Source organism: Marmota marmota, unplaced genomic scaffold (assembly GCF_001458135.2).
Source record: "Marmota marmota marmota unplaced genomic scaffold, marMar, whole genome shotgun sequence".
In the NCBI taxonomy this organism is placed as follows: Eukaryota; Metazoa; Chordata; class Mammalia; order Rodentia; family Sciuridae; genus Marmota; species Marmota marmota.
In genome coordinates this window covers 23,415,321-23,427,771 of record NW_026000241.1, presented here as the reverse complement: position 1 = coordinate 23,427,771, position 12,451 = coordinate 23,415,321, and the positions used below count along the sequence as shown (strand labels likewise).

The window sequence follows — 12,451 nt, the reverse complement described above, 5'->3', positions numbered from 1 at the left end:
GCCCATCTCTAGGGAAGGCAAAAAGGAGTATCGAGCAAGGGAAAGAGTATCTTGATAATTTAAATTTGGATTGCTCTGTGGATGTAAGAAGTCTTACATTAACTCACAAGATTATTTTGTTTAGCACATATTTTTACAACATATACCATGTACTAGGTTCTGACTTCAGGACTTAGCAAATATTCTGTCATCCTTTGAAGAGACTTTTGTCCTAGGTATTCTATACTTTTATTTTCAATTCCATTCACATTTTTTTGTTGTTGTTTGCCACAGTCTGGCTGGGCACAAATGCCGCAGTCTGGCTGGGCACACAATCAGGAGCCACCACACAGCTTGTAGATTCAAACAGCAACTCTTTATTCCCGAACTCACACCAGCCGTCTACAATCACGTTCTGGGGAAATCCACGTTCTCTCCCAAATTCACGTTCTCTCCCAAATTCACGTTCTCTCCCAAATTCACCTTCACTGGGCTTCTGTCTCCCAAAATATACTCTGAATCCCGTGAGAACTCAAGGGGAACTCAGGCAGCAGGATACGCCCTATTCCCAGCAGGAATAATCTTAAACCTTAAACCTGGAACCTAAACTGGGAACGCCCTAAACCCGATTATGTTAAACCGGGAACACCCTAATCCGCCCTGGTCCTTGAGCAAGGTCAACTACATTCAATGTCACTGCAAAATGTCAGCAACATGGGGTACGCTGGCAAGGAAATTGTCATACCTACTTGGCTAATGGCTCCCAGCAGTTGTTTTTTTCTTGATAAGTCCTTGCAGGAGTGGGAAGGAGAGGACAATGATAAAAGAATAAGGAAGGATCTTCCCTTAAGGCTGAGGAGTACAGAAACATATTAACTGTAGACAACATGTTCTCTCAGGCTAGATATGTGGTATGCATTATCTAATTGAATGCAGCAGCATTGAGAGAGAGGTGGTATTCTCCCATTTATACATGTGAAAACAAGCTAAAGCATCCGAATAACTAGCCCAGCGTTGCAAAACTATTTCAGGGTGAGCATTGAGACTCTAACCTAGGCCTGATTTCCAATCGCCTATCCTCTCTTGATGTCTGTTAAGAGGGAAGATAACATATTTGCACATTTAAATGCAGAGTATAAGTCAAAGAATGTAGACAAATTGCCTTAGGGGTTAAGAGGAAGAAAGGATCCTCCTAGCCAATTGGGTCATGAGAGGCTTTGAGGAATAAGGAGCATTAGAACTGGTGGTTGAAAGTGAGTAGGATGTTTGTTGGCCAATGGGTTTGAAGAATCCAGGAAAAGTGAGAAGCACTAATACTAATGGATTCCTCATCTTACCAGAGGTGAACCAAGAAGAGGATCTGCCTGGGTAGGGAGCAGTGTTTTGTCACCAACCTTGTTTAAAACTGCTAGTGAATGGTCATCATAAAATGCAGATTGACTCTGTTTTATTACTGCTTTTTTAATATATATATATATATATATATATATATATATATATATANATATATATTTATTTATTTATTTTCATGTGGTGCTGAGCATCAAACCCAGTGCCTCACATGTGCTAGGCAAGTGCTCTACCACTGAGCCATGACCCCAGCTTTTAATGCTCTCCCTATAAGGCACTTGTTTTATTATGTGTATCTAGGACAGACCACTTATACCAGGCTGTACCTAGTGCAAGACCCTGGTGACTGGGTTTGGGTGGATAAGTATCTCTGAATGCCCTTTTTTCTGTGCCCCTCGGGGTAGTGCTTCATCTCTGATGATGCCAGTCTGGGTTCTCCACTGTGAGGTATCCACCCTCTGTTCCAGGGAGGTGGGTGCAGTGAAGGGCAGAGAGGAAGTGCTGGGCTTTCCATGAATTGGGGGAAAAGAGGGTCATAGATGGAGCCAGGAGTCTCATGTACCAGGCCTGGAGCTCTTTCTGCTGGGAGTCAAGAAGCAATACTAGATTGAATCGAAGGGCATGGGCCATAGGATTGAAGGAATCTGCTAGAGCTTTTTGTGCTTGGTTGGAAGGCAAGAGGGGGATGACTTGAACATGCAAACGACTCAAGGGGAGATCGCGAGGTGAATACCCACCCTTCCCCATGCCCCTGGCCTCTCCCTGACTCCCACCCCAGGGCAAAGGAACAAGGAGGACTTCCTGCTAATTTTCAACTGCATTTTGCTCTCTGTTATGTAGTATTTCAGTGCCAGGATCCACTCAGGAGAGTTGGGGCGAGGCTGGCTGAGGTTCTCAAGGAGCTGAGTTTTGAGTTCAGGTGCCCGCATGGGAGTGGACTGATGCCTCCTGACCTTTCAGACCTTTGAGACCTCTGGGAGGTCTTAGAAATCACCTCAAGCCTCCAGTCCAGGATACGACTGCCTAGGGGAATCCCAGGGAAAGGTGGCAGGTAGAGTATCCATTCTGAGTTTTATTCTCTTGTCTTCCCTTCCCTCCTTTCTGTGTGTCCGTGTTGCCCTGTTGTCTCCTCCTCAAGATTCCAGAGACCATTGATGCAGCGTATTTATTTTATGCTCTTGTCAACAGAAATAGCATGGACGGCAAGGTGATGGATACTACAGTGAGTTCACTACAAGATCTTCGAGATCCCAAACCACCAGCTATGCCAAGGCATCATGCCACCCTTCTGGAGAGACAGCAAGAAGCAAGCTGGGAAGAGGTGAGGACCCATCTGCCCTGGGCCCCTGGACTCCATCTCCCTTTTAGTTATCAGATGCCTAATGGGCTTTTCCATTGTGTCCTTCCACAGGTCCAATTCTTGGCCTGAGAGAGGCTGGACCACCTTCTCAGGTATCCTGGGGAACTCCTGAAGGACAGTGAGGAAGGTGCTGTTGGGTCCCAGGACAGAAGTACAGCAGTGAGAGCCCAGAGACACCTTGAGTGGCATCACACCCAATGTGCCTCCAGACCCAAAGTCCTCTGAGTGACAGTTCTGAATTGGACTGTTTTTCCGTTGTCATTGCCTGCGTAACACAATTCTGGATGACTTTGACTGGTTGGCTTTTTATTGCTTCTTTTTTTTTTTCTCCCCTGTCTTTTTCTTTTCTTGACCCAGGGAGTTGTAAAAAGGAATTGCTTTAAAAGGTATAATTCTGTGCTGAAATTAGCCTTGTTTATGAACCAATTCTGTTCCTAGGGAGTTTCTGAATTGCAGTCCCAGGTTAACTAGTAAATGGGGCTATGTAGTTTGATTTGTATGGCACTGATCCTTAGATTAAAAATACATTTTCTTTCTGTTTTTTTTTTTTTTTTTTTTTTTAAGTTTGGATTCGGGTAATGACCCGAGTCCTATTTGCTTAGCTACTGAAGAAATCTCAATGTGGTACCACTTGGAGTTGAAATATAATCAAACATACATTATACCTGGGGCTCTTGCACACTATTTGATAGAAATGTTACACTACAAAGGAACATACACCTCATAGGTTGAAATTTAATTCCTCTCTGATCCTGCAGCTAGAATGGCAAAGAAATTATAAGTATAAAAAGTAACTTCAAATATCCTGAACGTTAGCTAGTCAATTTTGGGTGGTTTTGAAATGCCATTTTCTAAGACAACACCGGAACTGGAGATTGACTGACCTCATCACCCGTGTTGCAGGGTCTCTGTGGATCTACCTGCATTGGAGGAGTTAAAGAACAATGCATGCTTCTGTGGATGGGTGGATGGCAATTGTGGTATTTCTGACTTTGTCTTGTAACTGTGCCTACCTTGCAATAAAGAAACTTCAGTTGATTCAGCAACAAGGTCTCTGTCAATTTCCTGCAAATCTGTGTCCTTAGTAGTTTTGAAAGAATATCCAGTGTAGACCTTCAAGTGGTAGACCTGCCAGAGGTCTCATCTGGGACCAGCATTATTGCTCCTTTGCAAATGGCACTAGAGCTATCTGTTGTCTACATACAAGATCTGAATCGTGTGGTCACCTTCTCTTCCTATCATGGTCAACTCTAGAAATCTGCTAATTGTGGCATAATTTCTAGTGGTGGCTGCCATGTGCCATCCTTCTATAATTCTAGAGTCCCCATTTGTTTCAGACTGCAGGGCAAGTCTTAAGCTCTCTCAGCCTCAATTTCCTCATTTGAAAAATGAGAAGAATGGCATTTACTAGAGTAATGGTGACAAGTGCCTATAAAGGGCATCACATGGAAGATACTTTATGCATTGAATATTGCCACATCCTCATATGTTCACAATCAAAAGTGGTTACTTCATTGTTAATAAAGAACTCAATGAACTTAATTACTTACAGTTGGCCTTTGAGAACTGAGTAACCTCTGAGTAGCTTCTCAGGCCTTCTTGCTTAGAGTCATTGAAAGGAAGTGCAAGGATTCAATGGACAGAAGGGGAATCATCTGTTCCTTGCCTTCGTCACCAGTCATATACCTCAAGTCCCTAATTCCTCCTGTGGGATAGGGCATATGTCATTCTTCCCTCAGAGATGACAGCATCCCTCACCACAGGTGACTTAGATAACTGACACTCTGCCTTTCCCACCTGTTTGCACCATCGGTCTATGCCATTCAAGGGCAGGTTAATCTCCCTCTAAATATGGCAAGGAGGGCTCATTCACTGTTCAGGATTCACCCCATTCAGGGCCTCATCAGACTGTACCTGGCTCTTTAGTAGAAAACACCCTTGAGAGATTCCTGGCATATTCCACCACCACACCTGAGATCTTGGGATAACCAAAATGTGGTGCAAAGAAAATCCATTTCATGTGGTGGGAAATAGTTTTTATCTGATTGCCTTGGTGTGCATTAGAGTCTTGTGGATATGATCCCATGACTTTCAGACATGTGAAGCAGAAATTTTCTACTTTGGAGTAATTAAAATGGTGATAATATTTGCAATAGCAAGCTAATTATTGCGTTCTTACTATAAGCTGGACACTTGAGGATTTACAAGCACTGCCTTTCTGAGTCATTACAGTGGTGGCATGAGGTGGGTACTCGTTATCCCCATTATCTGTGTGAAACAGAGACTTGAAGTGTCAGGTGACTTGCCTAGCTCCCCAGTCGATGAATTCCGTAGCTGAGACAAATCAGGTTTGCCTCACTCCAAATCTTCACCATTGTACATGGCTGCTTGCGCACCTGGACTTCAGTCCTAGTCGGATTGTTTATATGCTTGTAACTTTGAACTTGACCTTTGGGCATTCATCATCTTTACTTGTAATTTGGGATTAGTAATTATTGCTCCACTTCCATATGCTTCCCACACTGACTGTCTCAGCTCTCAGCAAACGTATGCTACCCAAGTGCAAATTAATATGAAAGTAACTATTTTTTTAAAAAATAGTGTGTCTCAAATTAAACTTCTGAATGGAGTTTGGGTTGGGCCTCCCTGATGCTGAATTCTGCTTTCTATTGAAGAGTCTAAGGTTCCAGTGCATCCTACCCAGAGGATGTTCTGGTGGATGTGAATGTCTTGGCTGTGAGCTAAGGGAAGGGTCAATGAGAGAACAGCAGACTGAAAAAGGAACACTACTCAATTCCTGAACAAAGTCACACTGACTCCTGACTTGGCTACTTGGCTCCTGACTTCCCCATCAAAGGACGGCATTCAGTTCCAAATGAAAGAAACTTTTCCTAGTTCCTTCTAACAACTTGTCGGTAGGGTGGTGGCATGGTGCATTTGTTTAAGGGACCATTAGAGTTTAAAGTCATCTACATATGTCACCAGGTTGTAGCAGTGCAATGGGCTCCCTGTCTGTACTTCTGAGAATTTCTCTCGTGCATCTTTCTACATTATAGGCCTCAAATGCTGGGGCATTCATTCCCCTAGCCCACAATAGCCCTTTGACCAGTGATTGAAGAGAGCTGAAGTATAACTACCCCATTGGGGAGACCAACAAGCGCATATTCTATACTGGCTCTGAGATCCCCAGTGAGATAACACTCCAGTTCCCCTGGTAGTAATTAATTGAGAATCCAGTTCCTCTGTCTGCCTTTCTCTCGTTGTCTTACATTCTCACTTCTCCGCCAGTGTTTCCTAGGATCACCTCACCAAGAGGCAGCTAATTGGCAAATAAATTTTCATCTTTGGGTTTGCTTCTTGGGGGGGCCTAAGCTAATTCTAAATTCTGGTGCTGTTCCCTTAGAGAAATAATGCACCCAAAGAAAATATAGCAGTTATCATTCAAGACTGAAGAGTTTCTCCCTTTGACCTCCTCCAGATAGTCTGCTATGTTAGGAATAGGAAAAGGGATCTTATAAACCTGAGATCCAGTCACCCAAGAAGGATTTCCTTCCTGTTAAACAGGCATCAACACCAACTATGAGATATTTTTCCTCTCAAGGAAGGAGTCTGCTAACGTATGAGATCAGGCAAAAGTCACCTGATGCCAAATCAAATTACAATGCACCAGCTAGAACAAGTAATTAAATATAAAGGGGTAATGGGAAAAGGAGAAAGTCACAATCCCAAGCCCCCCTCTCACCTCTCAAAGATCTCAAGGACTCCTATTTGTCTTTGAATCACTTCTGCTTCAATTAACATTGATTGAGCCTGCCTAAAGTGCCTGGCTCTTGTCAAATCCCATTACAGGAGACTCCAAGATGCAATCTGTCTGCGAGCCTTTGTTGTGCGGGACACTTTTGTGGGAATATTGAATATCGTGTGGAGTAGCTAACACATTGATCAGGGCTGTTACATAAGAGGTTTGCTTTCTCTAGCAAGGCAGTTTTGTAAACGGGATTTCATTTTTACTGTTGTCATTATCAACTCAAACCAATTCTCCAGGTTGAAGTTATGATGCTCTAAAACGTGTGTCAGTCTGACCTACTGTTGCTTTTCAAGATAAACATTGAAAATGTCAACCCTGTAAAGTAAGAAAATGTGACTGAATCTTTGTTGCAGCCATCTCATGCGCCGGATTTACCTTTTTGTTGTTGGGAAGGGATGCATGGTTTCTCTCTGGCCTTCCTAGTAACGGACTTGATGTTTGTTTTACGGGAGAGGTGGTATCACAGTGTGTGTCAGTCTGCTCCTTACCCTTTGTTCGGGTGCTGCGGGTTGGGCTATATTGATGCGTCATGGTTTTCACGAAGTGTTTGAGGGCAAAGTTTCCATCATGCTAGATATCCATTTCACCTTTCCTCAAAATACTTGAAATAGATAGTGGAAATTATTTTATAGGCTTTGTACTGAATTTAAGTTGACAGGAGTGTGCATCCAGTTCTGTATTTACCTGGGTAGTGAAAGAGAAATCAAAGATCCCCCCTTGAATGTCTGTGTAGATGTTGAGAGGCAAGATTTCTGTTAAGAAAAACATTAGGGAATGACATCATTCCTCGGCTTTTGAATGACTAAGAACATAAGAATGTAGGGAAAACACTACTATTAGCACCTTTTTAAAGCTCATATTTGAATTTTATTACTTTTTAGAGTTTTTCCTAAACATTCAAATGGTAGTTTTGCTACTGATAAAACATACTTTATGAATCAAATCATCTTTAAATATTTAAAAGGAGACTACAAACTAGTTAGGCAAAGTCTCCTAAATATTTCATTAAATATTTATAAATATTTATTTAGAAGCTCCACAATCTTTAAAAGCTAGAGATGTTTGTACACATGTATGTGCACATATACATAGAAATCATCACAATGGGATTTCTATATCTACACTTATACTATTAAAGAACATTTGATTCATGTCTTTTTTACTTTCGAACTTTTCCCCCTTGTTCTATATGCTTTTATTGTTTATACTTTCCTAGGCTTGCAATAATCTTACTAGACTCAAAATGCAGTCTCAGACTTGCTGATTTTGCAGAATCTAAGTTATTAGCCACTTAATTTTTGGTTAGCACACAGGGTCTTATGGTATCTTTTCAAAGCTGATTTGATCATAAGAATATTTTTTGTGGCTAGAGATTATTTTTTGTTTGATTGTTTTTTGGGGGAGTCACTGTTCAGTTGCTATGTCAATGGTCCTTGGGAGCCTTGGTCTTAACTGGCAATGTGAACCTTCCCCAAGAGTTCCCATTTCCATCAAATCTTAATTCCAAACCATGAGACTTGACTTCATGATGCCATATTTTCTTAGTATTTTTGATAGAAACATCTAGAACTTTCATTATCTAATGGTGAGCCTGGGTAGATTCTCTTCCTGCGATCCTTCCTTCATGTGTCAGCTTCCAACCAACCATTAGAGACTCTCTGCTATTATCAGTGATCATGGAAGCTGATAACTCATGTGGTCTACCAAGAAGAGTTCTCAACTTCTCTTGAGTTATTCAACTTAAAATTCATGGCAACTTTATTTACTTAGAAAATTTACATATATTAAAATGTATCAAATAAAAGCAACTGAAATCTATACTTCACTCTCTAGAGAGTTCAATAAGTAAGTCTTATTAAGTAATAAAAATATACTTTTTGTTAATGACCTTTCTGTATGATTTCTACTTTTTCATTGATGAGTACCTTTATGGACTCAAGGCTTCTCATAGACATAAGTTATTCAAATGAACAATAATTACAATTATTGCAATGTGGGTACCCCAGTAAGCTAGTTCCACTGTCTTTTCAGCATTTCTCTGGAGATATTCTTGAAATTCCCTTGATTAAAAAAGTAACATGACGTTCTATACCCATATAGAATTTTCTCTATTACTAGCTATGATTTTCATTCCTTGAAAGTCTTACTTCCTATCAGTAGAGACTGTCAATAGGATTGTGTATCAGTTTTATCTACACGTATATGATGGAAGACAATATACTTCACTATGATTGAAGTGCTGGAAAGACATTTTAAGATTTCATTAATATTTTCTAATATGAGTACTGATAATCCTACCTGTTCTAAATTTTTATTTTTTAAAATTCCCGGTGCTGTCCTCCCTTGGATTATTAGTTTAAACCATGGTCACATTTCCTCTCTCAGTGACCTTCAGGTATTCGATCATTTTGTAATGCTTTTATTGATAAAGACAAGATCCAAGTAAACACAGCCACAGGATAAGCAGAAATATCAGTTTTCTCATCTATAAAAGATACAAACTCATGAGGTTGAGGATTGAGGGTTTTGTCTTGTATGCCATAGAACATTCCTTTGAATTTTTACCATTGGTCTGAGGAATGGTTCTCGAAGCAGAATCACTAAGAAGGGATATTAAACGCAGATTGCTGGGCCTTGCTTCTCATTTCTTATCACACTCTGGGGTGAGATGGGAGAATCTACGTGTCTAATAAGTTCCAGGTGTATCTGATGTTACTGGCAGTGAGACCCAACTCTTGAGGCCGACTGGTCTGAAGAACATAGGTAGGAATAGCTTTTGGTATTTTTTAACTTTGAAGACCTAAGTTAAGGTGAATATCATGTATGAAAAAGTAGAAATAGCAACTTCTAAAAAGATAAGTTTTTAAACTAAAAAATTTGAATGATTTTGAATCTTGCCTTTTCAACCATGTCCACCTTTACCTTTTAGATTCCAATCTCTGGCAAATCTGACTGCTCATCAGCTTTAATCTCACACAGTGCCTGAAGGGCAGAGAGCTACATAAGCCTCAATACAAAAAAAAAGAACAGAATTCCATAATTCATGGAAGACAATTATTTTACTACAGATAAATATGCATGAAATTTCTTCCAAAAAATAGGAGAGGGGAAAATCACTTACACAAAAGAATTTTTATGTCTTTAAACTCAGATCCAAACTCTGGATTTTATTTTAAGGTTGAAGTGCACACCTTGTCTCTCCCCTTAACTGACATTCATTACAGGAGGAAGTCTATCTTCCAAACTGTTTAAGCAAGTGCCAGGTATGCTGTCACTTCAAGATGAGTAATAAACAGCCATAATGAATGGATGTTGTGGGTGACATTAAATAAGACGTTTGTGATCCTGCAGGAAGAATCGTGTTGGAAGATAAACAGATGCATTCATTTACACTGTTGTTAGGAACCTGAACTTCTGACACACCAAACAGGTGTCCAGTCTATTTTGAAACCATCTGACAAAGCTCCTTTGTTTTGTTGTTCCTCTGTCTGACCCTGAAGGGTAGATGTTCATCAAAGTTCTGTCTTCTTTCTTTGTCATTAATCTATTTTTCTTTTAGTGTATTCTTTTACATAGTTTAAATTCCCTAGAAGAGGTAGTCCACGGTCCAGCTGGACTGGATTTTCACTTCCAGGTGCCTGTTGGACATCTCTGTCTAGATGAGCTTCAGGCAAGTCAGATCACCTGCCAGTAGCAGGACTCAGAGCTTTCTCTTCTCAATCATCATCTCCTTCATTTCCCTTCCCCCTGAAAATCAGTCACATATTTGCTCCACTAAAATTTTTTATCACTGCACATATTGACATAGTTCAGTCTCTAATATGTTTCTCTGAATTTGACAATTTTCATTTTATCTTCTATGGAAAAACACTGTCTTAGGCAATTGGTGCTGCCTTTCAAGTTATTATAGCCCTTTAACACTTTTTCCCATTTTCTGGCTCTGTTCAGGTCAAACCCATCTTAAATATCACTGCAACACAAATTTTCTGAAAGATCATGTCACTAATCATTGCCCTGGTCTAGAAGCTTTACAATTTCTAGTATACACGGAGGTATGTTCAGATTCTTGATCCTGCCATTCCAGACTTTCCAACACACAGCCCCAAGTTACTTTCTCATTTTTCTTGCTATTTGCTTATGAACATTCTCACACTATTGGTTCAATATCAATCTTTAAATCTTTATAGAGGTTGTATTATCAATCTTTAAAAAAATTTCGAAATATTTTTAAGGTTAATCTTTTGTTTGAGTTATTCTTTATTAGGTGATTTCCTCCTTTCTTTGCTGGTTTTAATCCAAAGGTCTTTAAAGATTCCCAAGAACCACTTTCCTCTAGAGTGTTGTTTGATTCACCTCAATTAATATTACCTTTCCATCTCTTTTCACCTACATTCCTTGATGGAATTTCCCATTTGGACTTGGACCTTATTTCTGGTGGTTTTGATTGTGTGGAACATTATTTGTTGGATTCTGAACTCATACCTCCTTATACACTTATATGGGAAATATCGAGATGGACACTCCTGGTAAATGAATGCTGTTTATAATCTACCAAATATTGAGGGCCCTTTCTTGGCTAAGCATAGAGGCCATATTGAATCTGGACTCTCAAGGAACTTATGCTCTAGAAGAGGAACAAAGATAAGAAATAAGCTAATATATGTTGTGATTCCTGTTAATAAGAAAAGACAGTGATGTTAAAGAGAGTTATAGGTGCAAGATACGTGTAGTTGGGAAAAGTTCTATTGAAAAGGTGACATTGAAAGTGAGACCTAAAGAATTAGAAATAGCCAAGCAGAGGTCTGGGGGAAATGTTCTTAAGAACAATATGTGAAAATTCATGACAGGAATGAACAAGATATGTTTAAGGACAAGATAAAAGATTAGTGGGGTAGAGTATAGCCATAAATGAAATTTGTATGAAATGGGAGTGATGAAATTAGATCATTAGGATTTGTAGGCTGTAAAGAGAGTTTGGATTTCATTCTAAGCATTGTCGTAGTTTGTGCTGCTATGACCAAGTACCCTAGATTGGGTAATTTATAAACAACAGAAATTTACAGTTCTGGAGACTTGGAAGTCCAAGATCAAGGGATTAGCAGGTTTGGTGTCTGATGAGGGCCTGAGTTCCATTTTCAAGATGGCGCTGTTGCATCCTCTGGAGGGGAGGATTGCTGTGCCCTAACATAGGAGAAGGTACAGAAGTGCCAGAGAATGTTCCCTTCATCCTCAAACCCTTTAATAATGACGTGACTCCCCGTCACCTTCCAAGGCTATACTTTTCAACACTGTTAATTTGGAGATTAAATTTGAATATGAATTTTGGAAGATACACTGTCATTCCAGCCATAGTGGCATGATTAAAGGATTTTGAAGCAGAATAATGCTTTGGGAATGGGGTTACAGTGGCCTGAGAAAGGAGGCAGGCAGTCTATTATCCCAAGGTGTTAACTCTTCAGTGTTATTTGTGCACTTTAAGTTGGGTGGGCTGATTGGTCTTACATCTTGGTCTCAAAAATATCTTTTTCTCTGTGGTAGATTAAAAGCAAGTAGGTCACTTTTATGACTTCTTTCCCCTTTGATCATCAACTATTCCTAACCCTTGACCTTATGAATCCTATTTTTTTTAAAAGGGTAACCTTAAAAAGCTCAAGGATGATTTTGTATCAGTGGAATGGGTAAACTTTCAAAAGGGGGGCATTCAAGAAAGACAGGAAATCCAAAGTGTCTAGGTTATTTAACAGTTTTAAATTTATTTCCTCAAGATACTAGCTTCTGTGATGACAGAAAAGCACCATGCTCTAGCAAGCCCACCAAACAGTGGTGTTGGCCTGCCCCATGTCAGCATTCCCTCTTGAACTTTTTGTACAGCCAGTTTCTTATTCCCTTTTACAAAAATGGTGGGTGTATAATAGGCACACAATATAAATTTTCTAAAGTGAGTCATTTCTTTT

The 12,451-nt window shown here is 40.0% G+C and overlaps 1 protein-coding gene and 1 long non-coding RNA gene across 7 annotated transcripts in view; both read left to right on the top strand.

Moving 5' to 3' along the window:
* Positions 1-3,304, top strand: part of LOC125613819 — a 58,444-nt gene extending 55,140 nt beyond the window's left edge. The window contains exons 2-4 of the long non-coding RNA XR_007344410.1: positions 2,170-2,380; positions 2,518-2,650; positions 2,741-3,304. This is a non-coding gene — a long non-coding RNA (uncharacterized LOC125613819). The remainder of the gene's footprint in view (positions 1-2,169; positions 2,381-2,517; positions 2,651-2,740) is intronic.
* Positions 1-12,451, top strand: part of Rbms3 (RNA binding motif single stranded interacting protein 3) — a 1,302,406-nt gene that overhangs the window by 164,292 nt on the left and 1,125,663 nt on the right. The gene's annotated exons all lie outside the window — the stretch shown is intronic.